Raw genomic sequence first — 16,393 nt, 5'->3', positions numbered from 1 at the left:
CAACTTTATAAATTTATAACACTTAATTTCAGACTAACATTTATTAGTAAATTTTTATGATTTCGTATTTTACTTACTTAATATCCATCGAAAGATAAACAAGTATTACAATCATTTAATTTTTATTTTTAATATACTTTATTTATATATAAAGATATATTTTAAATAATAATTTTTATAATATCTTATTTTTATTTTATTTTATATAATTAATTTTAATAACAACAACATATAATACTTCAAATTATATTTCAAATCATTATTTATATAAACACACACATATCTAATTACAATTAGTTTTCGTGAATCGTCGAAAATAGTCAAAGGTCAAATGAATTCATGTAACAGTTTTCAAAATTTTGTAACTCAATATCACAGACTTTGCTTATCTTGTCGAAATCATATAAGATTTAAGTTTAAATTTGGTCGGAAATTCCCGGGTCATCACAGTACCTACCCGTTAAAGAAATTTCGTCCCGAAATTTGAGTGAGGTCGTCATGGCTAACAATAAAAATGGTATCATGACGAATATGAGCTGATAAATAGAGTTTTATCATTATTGAATAATTTGGATAAAACGATTCGATTACTCGAAGCGTACGAGTGAGGCTATCACAAAAGAGTGAAATGAATAAATGAAGTTTCGTTTTAACTTTTGACGTTGTCTTGGTTGAATTTAGAAAATGAGATGCGTCTTAACTTTTGACAGAGTCAGGGTTGACTTTCGGAATTCAAGGGATTTAAAGAAAATCTTCGAAATCTAAAAGATTTGATTCTTCGGCGAGTAAGGAAATTAAGATCTCTATAATTAAATACGGTGATCTGCCTCGATTACTCTGTCTGATATTTCCATTATAAATTAAGCTCTTCCGTTCTATTATTCTCACCATTCCTATACTCTCTTTCTTAGTTCATATATCCAAAAGATTGTGAAAATGCTTAATCCAGTTCTAATCCTTGATATTTTCCTAATTATCATTTCGGTCATCCTTCTTTTCAATCTTCCACCAGAAAAATCTGTTTTCTTCTACTATTACCTTAGGTGATACTATTCTTAATTATACCGTGTCTTTATATTGCTATTCGTATTAATATCCACAGTTTGTAACTTTCGTGTCGTCATTGGGCTTTATATTTTCTCTTATATTTTGGAGCTCTTTGTCTTTTTATTATCCTCCCGACCTCTAGTAAAGCGAGTAATGATCCAGAATTCGTAAGTATGGAGTTTCGAATGAACTTAATGTTCTAAACGAGAAAGAACAAAATCACACGATTTGATTTGTCAAATTACCAGAATCACTGAGAACAGAACTATCAAGAATATATTTTCTTGATATGTTCAGAAGTTAATCAGAATGAAAGAGTTATGTAACATGGCACGTGATGACGTTATGGACCGTGGATCATCATGTCCCATTAGAAACTCAGCATGACTTACTGTAATATAATCACGTTGATCAAGTGTCATTATATTATACTAACTCATGCATCAATTTCCAACATTACTTCAATAACATTCATATTTTAAGCTCGAAAGTTTACAGAATATAGAAACTAACAGTTTCTATATGATGTAATACTGATAGCACGAAGAGATTAATGATTTCAGCTAAGATTAGTCATGAAAATATATTCAGAAATATCGAGGATATTTATAATGAAAGATACGATAATATCTCGGAATATCTAAGATCAGAGGATGATAGAAACTATTGTCCGCAAGGTTTTAAAGTAAGGAGTAAGATATTCACTAAAGACTTTAGCAGACATTGAATCATTTGGATTCTTTGAAGTCAAACTTATTCTTTGTGATTTGTCCACGGCTTTCTTCATAGTTTCCAATAATCTGCTTTTCGGTACAAAATTTTCTCTTGAATGTTTCCAATATAATGATACACAGGAAGCACGAAGAGGTATATAATTTCGGACGAGAATATTTATGAAAATATCCTCAGAAATATCGGAGATCTTGATGATGATATTTTGGAATTTCTAAGTTCGATGGCTGATGAAGAAAAATTTTCCGCAAGATTTTAACATGAGTACGGAGCAAGATATTCGTTGAAGGTTTCATCGGATCCAGAATTACCTGGGTTCTTTGAATATATGGTATGGTCCTTGTATTTGACCTAGATCTCCTTCATGGTTTCCTCAATCTGTTTTTCAGTACCAAATTTTCTATCGAGCGTTCCTAACACTCCCTTCTTTATCGTCAAACTCTTGGTTGCTTAGACCATCTACCATTTTTCTGTTTCCTCTGCATTTAAAGCTACGATATCTGAATCATCGGTTATCAATCCGAGGTGGTTTCAGGAGAATTGTGTTTTTAGATGATTAAACGCTGATGGTTATCTAGTAGAATATAAATGTTCTCCGGTAACAATAAATGGGCACTCTTATATATCAAAGTTACAACAAGGTTTGTTTGAATGAAAAGTCCATGTTGATTTGTTGGAGGTGTGATAAAATTGGCTAATTTGAAAAGGAATTGCATGGTTATTTTCGGTAATAGCAATGCCGAAGAAGCTAGCACAGATGCGTGTTAAACATTTACTCAGGTCCCGAGTATTTTCAGGTGCATAACTATATGCATAAATCTTTTCTTCCGTGGATGAAGTGCAATTGCTTCATCCTTTCGATTGAGGTGTTTTCAAGAATCATGAAAGATTTGAACGCAGATTAGAATTGTCAAAATACAAATGAGGTTTAAGATGAAATCAAGTGGCAAACTTGAAGAATTGTTTAGTTTCATATGTTATAGTCAATATTTTAATTCATTTTAATTGTCCAATGTTATTAGTCCACAGTCGATAGTCCACAGTTGATAGTTCACAGTTGACAGTCCAATAATTCATATTCATATATAATTTAATATATAATATTCGAATTAATTAATACGTATCGTGACCCGTGTACATGTCTCAGACTCGATCACAACTCAAAGTATATATATTATTATAGAACCCTGTATAGAGAACTCGATCATTACTGCATATAGAGTGTCTATGGTGATTCCAAATAATATATATAGATGCGTTGATATGATATGTCAAAACTTTGTATACGTGTCCCGATATTTAAAGTACGTAAAATAAATAACAGAAATTAAATGACGATAAATTAAATGCGTAAAGTAAATAACAGGAATTAAATGACGATAAATAAAATTACGAGAATATAAATTGTGATAAGATAAATTGCGATAATTAAATTGCGATAAATAAAACATAATACGTAATTAACAGTTAGCTAGGAACAGTTAGCTAGGGTTTTGTTAGCGTGGATTCTTAACAAAATTCTTCTCATAGTTAAATTGTTTGTTTCTAACAGATTTTATTTGTCCAATGTTTTCTTTATTATGCCACTTGTTGGATTCTGATAGGTCAAAATCTAAATATGAAATTGAATGAAAATGGTTATTCTGCGGTGAACGGATACGTATAGTTATGGTTGTAAGTAGGATAGTAAATAACAGTTGAATCAGATTCGAGGAATGTACAGTGTAACTTATTAATGTGAAATCTAAATATTCCTCGGGTATTACCTACCCGTTAAAATATTTTCATCATTAACAGTTTTTACGAAAGAATTTTTAATTACAATCTTTATGAAAACATATGTACACATATATTTTCTTCAGATGTAATACAGATTTAATGAGTTAATATAATATTAGACTCATTTGATTTACCGTTAGAATAAGAATAATTAATCTCTAAAACATTAGAGATTATATAATCGCTATGCCGAACGAAGATAAATGATGTAGAACGATTCGTGGAACGATAATTATACTCGAGGTACAGAATGATATATTGAGGCATGGATTGTTGATAGTACTGGTGTTGTTACTGATGGTACTGTTGGTGCCGGTGATGTTGTTGAAGCTGGTAAGTTTTGCACCATGTTCTCCAAATTGATTACTTGAGCGCGAAGTTCGTTGACTTCTTCGATTACTCCGGGGTGATTGTCGGTCGGAACGAGCGGATGAATAAGGTTTAGAATCTGAGTTATGATATAGTCGTGGCGAAATATTCAGGAAATGAGGGTGAAAGTGATGTTACGAGCAGGTTCGCCGGTAAGTGCTTCAGGTTCTTCGCCAAAAGGTGAATTCGATTAGTGGAAGGGATCGCCTTCTGCGCGTCTCCATTGATTAAGTCGACTACGAATCCATCAGATGAATTGGGGATGGATGATTGGTTGATTCATTCTGGTGACGATGCTTCCGAAGTTTAGATGACTATCCATTCGGAATAACTGTCGGGATAACTATCGGAATAGCTGTCGGAATCCGAGGGACTCGAACTGGTTGAGGGATTCATCTCGTACAATCAGATTAAGGATTTTTGATAAGAAATAGATTATGGGATGTAGATTAGTACCCTGCAAAACATACTTTACATATGCATATATAATACTAAAATCCCATAAGTTCGGAGGAATCTACGAAATATGTCAGGCAAAGTTACAGTAACAGATACGCTAAGATATGGATTAGCAGATACGATAAGATACGAATTTTTTCTATACACTATTCATGCAATCATTGCAGTAAGATGTGTCTAGACTAAGAATGATAAGCAGGTAATTTCCTAAGGATGATAAGTAGATGATTTCCGACTAGAAATGATAAGCACAACTTTTGACATGCAGACATGGTCGAAGTCCAGACTCACTAATGCCTCCTAACGACTTATCAGTTAGACACACTAATGCAGACCTGGTTCGCTAAGACCTCTGCTCTGATACCAACTGTAGAAACCCGTCCTAATCCATCCGGACGAAGTCCATATCGATTATAAACGATTCACACTAGTTGATTACATCGCGAGGTACTTGACCTCTATATGATACATTTTACAAACATTTCATTCGTTTTGAAAAGACAAACTTTCATTACATCTAAAGTTGACGACATGCATACCATTTCATAATGTATCTTACTATAATTGACTCAATAATAATCTTGATGAACTCGACGACTCGAATGCAACATCTTTTAAAATATGTCATGAATGACTCCAAGTAATATCTCTAATATGAGCAAATGCACAGCGGAAGATTTCTTTCGTACCAGAGAATAAACATGCTTTAAAGTGTCAACCAAAAGGTTGGTGAGTTCATTAGTTTAACATAAATAATCATTTTCATCATTTTAATAGACCACAAGATTTCATATTTTCATTTCTCATAAACATACGTCCCATGCATAGAGACAAAAATATCATTCATATGGATTGAACACCTGGTAACTGACATTCACAATATACATATAAGAATATCCCCATCATTCCGGGATCCTCCTTCGGACATGATATAAATTTCGAAGTACTAAAGCATCCGGTACTTTGGGTGAGGCTTGTTGGGCCCGATAGATCTATCTTTAGAGTTCGCGTCAATTAGGGTATCTGTTCCCTAATTCTTAGATTACCAGACTTAATAAAAAGAGGCATATTCGATTTCGATAATTCAACCATATAATGTAGTTTCGATTACTTGTGTCTATTTCGTAAAACATTTTTAAAAAATTACGCATGTATTCTCAGCCCAAAAATATAAAGGGTAAAAAGGTAAATGAAACTCATGCATGTAAATATTGTAAAACAGTTAATAAAGCATTTGCATGTATTCTCAGCCCAAAAACGTAAAGAGTAAAAGGGAGAAAATGAAACTCACGCATATAAATATTATAAAACAGTTAATAAAGCATTTGCATGTATTCTCAGCCCAAAATATATGTAAAAAGGGAATAATGAAAACTCACCTAGTGTATTTTGTAGTAAAAATACATATGAAGATATTAAACAAACTGAACAATGTAGGGTTGGCCTCGGATTCACGAACCTATAACATTTATGTATATATTAAAACGCATAATCGAAATCAAACAAGTGTATATATATTTTTATGTATTGAGATTAATACTCTTATATACAATTATATTAATACTTTTAATAGGTTATTATATATATATATGATATATATATATATGTAATTTAATTAATGTTATGATATATTAGTTAATATATTAAAACATAGTACTTTGTAATATTAGTTATTTTTTATGTTACCTGTAGTAATTATATTTTATATGAATAATAACTATTGTTCTAATAATAGTAATACTAGTAGTAATATTAGTAGTACAATTAATGATAATGTTAAAAATAATAATTTTTAATGTTAAAATAATAATGATAAAAAAAATAACAGTAATGTTAAAAATGATTATAATAATGATATAGTTATTATAATTATATTAAATTTTACATATGTAATAATCATACTAAAAATATATTTGCAATTAAGAATTATATCAAATTTGTTCTATAATCATATTATATAACTTCTTATTTATCAATAACATAATATCATCTTTAAAGTTAATAATAATAGTAATAATAATAATAATAATAATAATAATAATAATAATAATAATAATAATAATAATAATAATAATAATAATAATAATACAGAGTACCTAATTAAATAAATAAATAAAAACGCGGTTGTTTGTCTCCCCAATTAGATCGAGATAGCAGAGTCAACACACGAAGATGATAACACGATTTGGGGAAATCTTTGACTCATCATACATCAATCAATCTAGCCACAATCATTGCTGTACAGTAGGTCTTTTGGTTCATCATCATCCTCGTTTGAGTTTTAATCACCACGAATAGCTGTAGTTTATCGATTGTTGGTGGGTTTGGTGATCGATGGTGGATGTGATGTCATCGTATAACAGAAATCAATGAAAGGTTGCAGGTATATTGGAAATTCGATGGTGATTGTCGACGGGTTTGATGAGGGTATTGATTAATCATGCTTCATCTTCTCAAATCATAATCATCATCATCTTCATCATTAATTCGATTTTCTGTTTAAGTTGATATATATACAATCAAGGATCTACGTACGCAAATTGATTCAATTATTTTTAATTCGCATACAAATGGTTTCTTTAGTCTGATTGAATTGTTTTCTTATTAATCTAATTGATTTATTTATGCTAAATCTCATGTTCATCGCTATGATTTATTTTTGTTGATTTATAAACTTGATTTTAAATTAGGCATTAGTTTGGTTTTGGGATTGTTCCAAAGTTAATCAGGGATTAGCAGGCCTTATATTTTTGTGCAGAATATAGACCGATGTTTTAACATAAAAAGAGAATACGTACGGTTGATAGTGTAGCAGTTCAAGGGTGTTTAGGCTTGAGCTCTTTGGACAGAAAACTGTAGGCATACGTAGCAGTAGGTAGCAATAGTCTTGAAATAGTCTAGCAATAGTCGAGTAGTGAAACAATCAACTTAACATAGGTTTCTTGGTTTTGGGTCAAACTGGAACAGAAACATTTGCAGCAACAGCTGCAGTTCGAGAACAGGTAAAAAGAATCAGCGTAGCAGTAGTAATGATTTACAACTGGGTTTTGGGTTACAAACGAGAAGTATAACAGCATTTATATGTTCGAATAACATCGTTGAATGGTGGTTTGACCTTTGCTTCAATTAGAAAGCATGAAACTGAGGTAGTAATAGTTGTAAGCGATGAAACAGAAAACAGGATATACAAGAGATGGAAGTGATGGTGATTGTAGATAGTTGAATGGTGGCTGGTTTCGTATGGTTGTAAACAAAAGAGGTTGAACACGTTGTTGTGATTGAAGCTCGTTTGAACATCAATAAAGTAGACGCAACAGTGATGGGTTCATGATGGTACCTGGGTTATGTCTGAGCTCGACATCAAAAGAATCAGAACGATATAATAGCTTGGTTGTAACAGTTTCGGGTTGGTGATTTAGGTGGTGAAAAGTGGCTAGGATTATCGATGTCCGATTGTTGAAAATAAAGTTGATATGTTTGATCTTGAATGTGTGGATATATATATGTATATATGTATGTAATCTATATATCTTCATATTGTTATGTATGTATATATATGTAAAGAGAATTTACATTAGGTAGATGAGAGAAGAAGAATTAAATTGATGTTTTGACAATCCTAAAAGAATTCAAAGGCATAAAAAACAAAATAGGTTATGTGATGTCGATAGAAAAGAAAGAAAGGAATGCAAGTGGGGGTGGTGGGTTTGTGTAAATGTTATTTTCAATCACTTAAAGTAGAGTACATAATACCTTATTAATTAAAATCATGTAATATAATTCAACATTTAAACAATTAGTGGCCGAAGAATTTGGAATTACTCTACCAATGACTTTATCATGGATATTATATTGTACCCGTTGTTAATCAGTGGCGGATAAAGCACACAGAAAAAATCCCAAGTAAAAAATGTACGAAGTGTTAAAATTCATCATAAGATAATTAAATATATTTTTAGCAACTTTATAAATTTATAACACTTAATTTCAGACTAACATTTATTAGTAAATTTTTATGATTTCGTATTTTACTTACTTAATATCCATCGAAAGATAAACGAGTATTACAATCATTTAATATTTATTTTTAATATACTTTATTTATTATAAAGATATATTTTAAATAATAATTTTTATAATATCTTATTTTTATTTTATTTTACATAATTAATTTTAATAACAACAACATATAATACTTCAAATTATATTTCAAATCATTATTTATATAAACACACACATATCTAATTACAATTAGTTTTCGTGAATCGTCAAAAATAGTCAAAGGTCAAATGAATTCATGTAACAGTTTTCAAAATTTTGTAACTCAATATCACATACTTTGCTTATCTTGTCAAAATCATATAAGATTTAAGTTTAAATTTGGTCGGAAATTCCCGGGTCATCACAATAGACACTCTATATGCGGTAATGATCGAGTTAGCTATACATGGTTGAGGTTGATTCTATAATAATACATATACTTTGAGTTGTGATCGAGTCTGAGATATGTATATAACGGGTCACGACACGTATTAATTAATTCAAATATTATATATTAAACTATATATCAATTGTTGAACTACAAATTGTGGACTGCTAACTGTGGACTGTCAACATTGGACAATTAGAAGGAATTAAAATATTGATTATAACATATGAAACTAAACAATTCTTCAAGTTTGCCACTTGATTTCATTTTAAACCTCATTTGTATCTTGACAATTACAATCTGCGTTTAAACCTTTCATGATTCTTGAAACATCTCAATCGAAAGGATGAACCAACCGCACTTCATCTACAAGAAGAAAGATTATGCATATAGTTATGCACCTGAAAACACTCGGAACCTGAGTAAACGTTTAACACATATCTGTGCTCGCTCCTTCGGCATTGTTATTACCGAAAATAACTTTGCAATCCTTTTCCAAAGTAGCCAATTTTGTCACAGCTTCAGCAAAACAATTTCAATTTTTCATTCGAATAAACCTTATTATAAAGATTACCCCTTCATCATCGTTACCGGAGAACCATTTATATTCCACCACATTAGCAATAAACTTACCAACAACTTCGCTGATCTTTGATTTTCAGAAAAATCGTTATATTCATTGGAACCCTATCATATACTCATCCGCACCTTGTAACAAGAATTATCATACCAATTATTGAGAATCAACAATCAGTATTTTGAAATCTCGCAGCATGTCTACATCAACAGTTATATATACATATAACGTCTACCTCCAAGACTTACATACGTTGAATGTGAAGTTTCTGAAAAACACCCCAATATAGCACTTAATTCTTCGAATTTTTGGAAAAGCTGAATGAAGCAGTAGAAACTGTAGACAACCTTAACAGTAAAAAGTTTGATGATAAAGAATAGTGTGTTGGTAAAGCATAGAAAAAGAGAAGGTTTGGAACTGGAAAAACGGATTGAGCAAACTATGAAGGAGGCTGTGGACAAAGTACAAAGACGAAATCTACCTTCAAAGAATCCAAATGATTCAGTATCTACTGAAGTCATTAACGAATACCTTGCTCCTGACTCTAAACCCTTGCGGACAATATTCTTCATAATCCTCTGATCTTAGATATTCTAAGATACCATCATATCTTTCATTATAAATATCTTCGATGTTTCTGAAGATAATTTCATAACTATTCTTATCCGAAATCATTTATATTCTCGCGTTATTAGTGTTGTATTAGAAAGAAAACTGTTTTCGTTCTAAATTCTAAAAAAAAAAAATTCGAATCAAAATATGAATTTTTTTGAAGTAGTGTTGGGAACTGAAGCATGTGTTAGTATAATATAATGACACTTGATCAACGTGATTATATTACTGTAAGTCATGCTAAGTTTCTAATGGGACATGATGATTCACAGACCATAACATCATCACGTGCCATGTTACATAACTCTTTCATTCTACTTAACTTCTGAACATATCAAGAAAGTATATTCTTGATAGTTCTATTCTCTGTGATTCTGGTAATTTGACAAATTAAATCGTGCTATTACGTTCTTTCTTGTTTAGAACATTAAGTTCATTCAAAACTCTATACTTACAAATTCTGGACCGTTACTCGCTTTACTAGAGATCGAGAAGATAATAAAAAGGCAAAGAGCTCCAAAATATAAGAGAAAATATAAAGCCCAATAACAACACGGAGGTTACAAACCGTGGATATTAATACGAATAGCAATATAAAGACACGGTATAATTAAGAATAATATCACCCAAGGTAATAGTAGAAGTAAACAGATTTTTCTGGTGGAAGATTGAAAAGAAGGATGACAGAAATGATAATTAGGAAAATATCAAGGATTAGAACTGGATTAAGCGTTTTTCATAATCAATTGGATGTATGAACAAAGAAAGAAAGTATAAGAATGGTGAGAATAATGGAATGGAAGAGTTTAATTTATAATGGGAATATCAGACAGAGTAATCGAGATAGATCACCGTATTTAATTAAAGAGATCTTAATTTCTTTATTCGCTGAAGAATCAAATCTTATGGATTTCGAAGATTTTCTTTAATCCATTGAATTCCGGAATTCAACACTGCCTACGTCAAAAGGTAAGGCGAACCTCTATTCAAAACTTTTGCGATAGCTTCTCTCATACGCTCCGAGTAATTTAATTATTATATTCAAATACTTAGCGATGATAAAACTATGTTTATCAACTCATATTTGTCATGAAAACATTTTTATTGTTAGCCATGATAATCTCGATCAAATTTCGGGGATGAAATTTCTTTAACGGGTAGGTACTGTGACGACCCGGAAATTTTCGACCAAATTTAAACTTAATCTTTATATGAATTCCACACGATAAGCAAAGTCTGTAATGTTGAGTCTCAAAATTTTGAACTGTTTCATATAATCAATGACCTTTGACTATGCCTAACGATTCACGAACATTGTTGTGTAAATATATATATATATATATATATATATATATATATATATATATATATATACATATAAGTGAAAATATATATAATAATTTAAAAATATAAAATAGATATTAGAATTAAATATGTAAAACATGATACAAAATAATTAAATGTAAATTTAAATAAATCTATATGTATATAAACATATAAGATTTTAATGATTAATTATATTGTAATGTATATAAAATATTCAATATATATTATTATATAATATATGGTTATTAAAATATTACATAAGGTATGATATTAATTACAAGTTACAATATAGTTACTATAATAATATTATTATTACTATTATTATTATGATTAATATTAATATTAATATTAATGTTAAGATCAACATTAGTTATTTTATTATATATGGAATTTAACACATGTAATTTGTTATATTATTATTATTATTAAAAATTATCATTTTTATTCAAAATTAGTATTATCATTAATTCTAATACCTTTAATCATTAATCTCATTAATATCAGTAATATTTGGATATTAATATTATTATTATTATCATTAATTCTATTATTATTATTAGTAGTATTTTAACAATGATATAGTTATATTAGTAATATTATTATTAATTGTATTATTAACATTATTAATATATATATACTTATTAATCATCAAAATTTCGAATCTTATAAACAGATAAGTTGAATTCAGTTTGTTAAATTTCACTATCAATCTTTATTACTTTACAAATCAATTAAAGAGTTGAAACAGACACATAAAAAACTCGATACCCATCACTATCTGTGTTATTTTTTTTATTTCCTTCTGTCCTGATTGAATAAAGATGTCGACCACTTCCACTAGATAACAAGCAAGATCACTGCATCAATTATATTCAATTAACATCATTATAAGGTGCAATCCTTTCTGCTTTATATAAATGAAAAACAGAAAAATAGGTTGAGAGGGCTCGTACCCTGTTTCTCACATAATTTTCAAAATCTGGAATTCGTTATCAGATCTCAAAAACTATTAATGCAAAGTTGTTAGGAATGATCTAACTAAACTTTCTGTAAGTTTTCACGTTTCAATTCTTTTGATTGATTTCGAATTTTCGAGTTAAAATTCTAATTTCAAAACTTAACCATCGTGTTCTTCACAAAATTTGGATTCGTTTTTTAGTTTAAGAAGCAATTGATGATTCATACAGTTTCTATGAACGATATGCAACCTCTTTCATGTAGGAAGTTTTGTCTATAACATTCTCAAACTCAAAATCATTAATTTTTTTTCTTTCTAAATCGTGAACTACAGTAGCAGTTAAATATAATTTTTATTTTTTATGTTTTCAATTAATATAAACATTTGATTTTGATAAATTAATATTATTTTGAAGTAACAAAATCGTTGGTGTGATGATTCGAATAAATTGTTTGGTCGATTTAAATCTGTGAAGAAGAAGAAGTTAAGGAGAGACAGACAGAAAAGGATATAAGATTATAGAACGTAATAAAATCAGAAAAGTGAGTAGCAGAAGAGTGGTTTGTGTGGGTGTTGGGTAACGAGAGGTCTCGGGTTCGAATCCCGTCTAGGGCATTTCTTTTTAATGAAGCTTTCAAAGGGTATAATCATTTAACTTTCATTTTAATTATTATTATTATTATTATTATTATTATTATTATTATTATTATTATTATTATTATTATTATTATTATTATTATTATTATTATTATTATTATTATTATTATTATTATTATTAATATTATTATTAATATTGTTGTTATTATTATTATTATTATTAGAATTGTTATTATGATTATTAACTTATTGATATTATCACTAATAATAAAATTGTCATTATTATGATTTTGGGTATGTTAATGACATTGACATTACAAAAATTATAATAAAAGTTAATATGGTACAAGTATGGAAAATAAATATGAATTAAATGAATACACGTACAAATATGAAATTTTACTAAGAAATTAAGTTATAGGAGCTATAATTATAAGTTGAGAAATTAAAAACTAAGTCTATGATAAATTGAATTATCATTATTACCACTGTTATTGTTATTATTATTATAAGTATTATAATGATTAGGATTATTATTAGTATTGTTAATAAGAAAATAATACAAACTATTATAATTATCAATATTAGTATTAGTAACATTTAGAATTTTTATTAACAAAAGTATTATTATTAAGATTATCACTAGTAATAAGATGGTTATAATTATTATTAATATTATTATTATTAAGTATTAGGTATCATTATCAAAATTATTATTTTCATTACCATTACTATTAAATTATTCACTTTATTAAAAATTACTATTTTTATCATTATTATGAGATTTATTATAGAAACTATCATTAATATTATCATTTATAGAATTACTAACACTATTATCATTATTATTAATATTATCATTATTATTATTGTTATCACCTAAAATATTATCTTAGTATTATTAAAATACTACTTTAACAATCAAATGATATTTATATATTAATATAATTACTGCATATAACATAACAAAACTTAATATTTTTATGTACCATATGAATATATGAAACATATATAAATAATTAATGTAAAAAGGATATAACTAGTAAATTTATATATATATATATTTATTCGATTACAACTATGTATATTAATAAATATACAAATGTTATAGGTTCGTGAATCCAAGGCCAACCCTGCATTGTTCAATATCGTCATATGTATTTTTACTATAAAATACATTAAGTGAGTTTCATTTGCTCCCTTTTTAAATGCTTTTGCAATATATATATTTTTGGGACTGAGAATACATGCGCTTTTATAAATGTTTGACGAAATTGACACAAGTAATTGAAACTACATTCTATGGTTGAATGATCGAAGCCGAATATGCCCCTTTTGCTTGGTAACCTAAGAATTAGGGAACATCACTAATTTTGAGAATTAGTGCACCCCTAATTGACGCGAATCCTAAAGATAGATCTATCGGGCCCAACGAGCCCCATCCGAGTTACGGATGCTTTAGTACTTCGAATTTATCATGTTCGATGTGAGTCTCGGAATGATGGAGATATTCTATATGCATCTTGTTAAGGTCGGTTACCAGGTGTTAAATCTATATGAATGAATTTTAATTCGCGAGTTACGCGTGACAATATATGAAATCTTGTGGTCTATTAAAATGATGAAAATGAATGATTATGATAAACTAATGAACTCACCAACCTTTTGGTTGACACTTTAAAGCATGTTTATTCTCAGGTATGAAAGAAATCTTCCGCTGTGCATTTTCTCATTTTAAAGATATTACTTGGAGTCATTCATGACATATTTCAAAAGACGTTGCATTCGAGTCATTGAGTTCATCAAGATTGATAATAAGTCATTCATAGTTTAGATATATTATGAGATAGCATGCATGCCTGTCAACTTTCGTTGTAATGAAAGTTTGTCTTTTAAAAACGAATGCAATGTTTGTAAAATGTATCATATAGAGGTCAAATACCTCGCAATGTTACCAAATGTAATGTATTCGTCCTTATGGATTAGGACGGGCCGTCTCAGCAGGTCCATAACAGCAAGTCTAAAACACCAAGATAGCAAGTCTAACAGTGGAAGCAATCATCGTCTAAGCACCTGAGAAATACACGCTTAAAAGTCAACACGAATGTTGGTGAGCTATAGTTTGTAAACAGTAAAGTAATGTAGACCACGAGTTATCGTATTCAAAACAGTATGAAAAGTATATGCTTATCCGTGGGCACCCGGTAACTAACTTAACGTAATAGTAATACCCCCTAAAAGTACACTTGGCAAGTGCGTATGTCCTCGAAGTATCAAACACCCGTTAAATGCTAGCGCGACTAGCCCGAGTGGGGATGTCAAACCCTATGGATCCATATTTAATATTCGCGTTCACCTGTTCAAAACCAATGATTAAACGTTACCGTGCTAAGGGGAATGTTTATGCCGTTATATAACCCACACATATGTAAAGTTTAAGTACTCATGTAAAGTAAGTAAAACATAAAAAGCGCATGTATTCTCAGTCCCAAAAATAGTAAAAAGTAGTAAGGGATGCTATAACTCACATTGAATAAACAGTAAAAGTCGATACGAAACGTATGCAGGTAGTAAGTAGGTCCGAAAGGTCGTCAACCTAAGTCAAAGGTCACTAGGTCAGTATGTTGTCCTAAAAGGATAAAAGTGAATAAATTAAGTTTAAGTGTTATCATCATCACCATTCATCATCATAAAAGCTAAGTAAGTTTGACAAGAATAGAGATCGAAACAATAGGCTGATTTCGGTCAGCTGCTACGACCTCTATACAAAACGAAAAGACTCGTAGTCAGTGGATATGGCTCCGTATATGAGTCCCCTAACCTCTAACCAATTTTTAGAAACTAACTCGTCTTCGTTTGACTGTGGCGACGGTTTAAGTGCGAGTAGGTCAGAAATTTCAGCACAACGTTACAAAGGCGTAGTGACTTTCGGAGGGCTATAAATCCTAAACCGTATATCGGATTAGGGCGAGGCCTAAACGAAAAGTCATCTACTCGAAACGATCTAACGGAAAATAAATTTTCCAGAAGTCCAGGAATCTGATCAGATCCCGAAAATTAGTAAACAAGTGCTCCGGTGAGGTTCTTGGTGCTTGATGCTCATCACGGTTCTCATCCTTGATTCTTGTATCTTCATGTGTACAACTCATTGATGGGTTAACATCACCTTGACCAAGATTCTACCATCAACACACAATATGTTAAGACCAACTAAGAACACAACTCATCTAAGAGTGTTAGATGGATGATGAACCAAGGTTACATCATATCCTTAGTCTTAATACAATTACAAGTTCCATTTACAATGAAAGCTACAAACTTTACTTTAATCAAACAAGTATGAACATAATCTAAATCAAATAAAGTGATGGAACCCTAAGCTAGAGAGCTTGGATCCTTTTCACACAAGTTATAAGATTACAAAGCTAGAAAGCTTGAACCTTTACAAGATTAATGAGACCAAAAGCTATAAAGCTAAGATCTTTAATAAAATAATGAAAGTAATGAG

Source organism: Rutidosis leptorrhynchoides, chromosome 4 (genome assembly GCF_046630445.1).
Source record: "Rutidosis leptorrhynchoides isolate AG116_Rl617_1_P2 chromosome 4, CSIRO_AGI_Rlap_v1, whole genome shotgun sequence".
NCBI classification, from domain to species: Eukaryota; Viridiplantae; Streptophyta; class Magnoliopsida; order Asterales; family Asteraceae; genus Rutidosis; species Rutidosis leptorrhynchoides.
Note: the sequence above shows the minus strand (reverse complement) of the source record.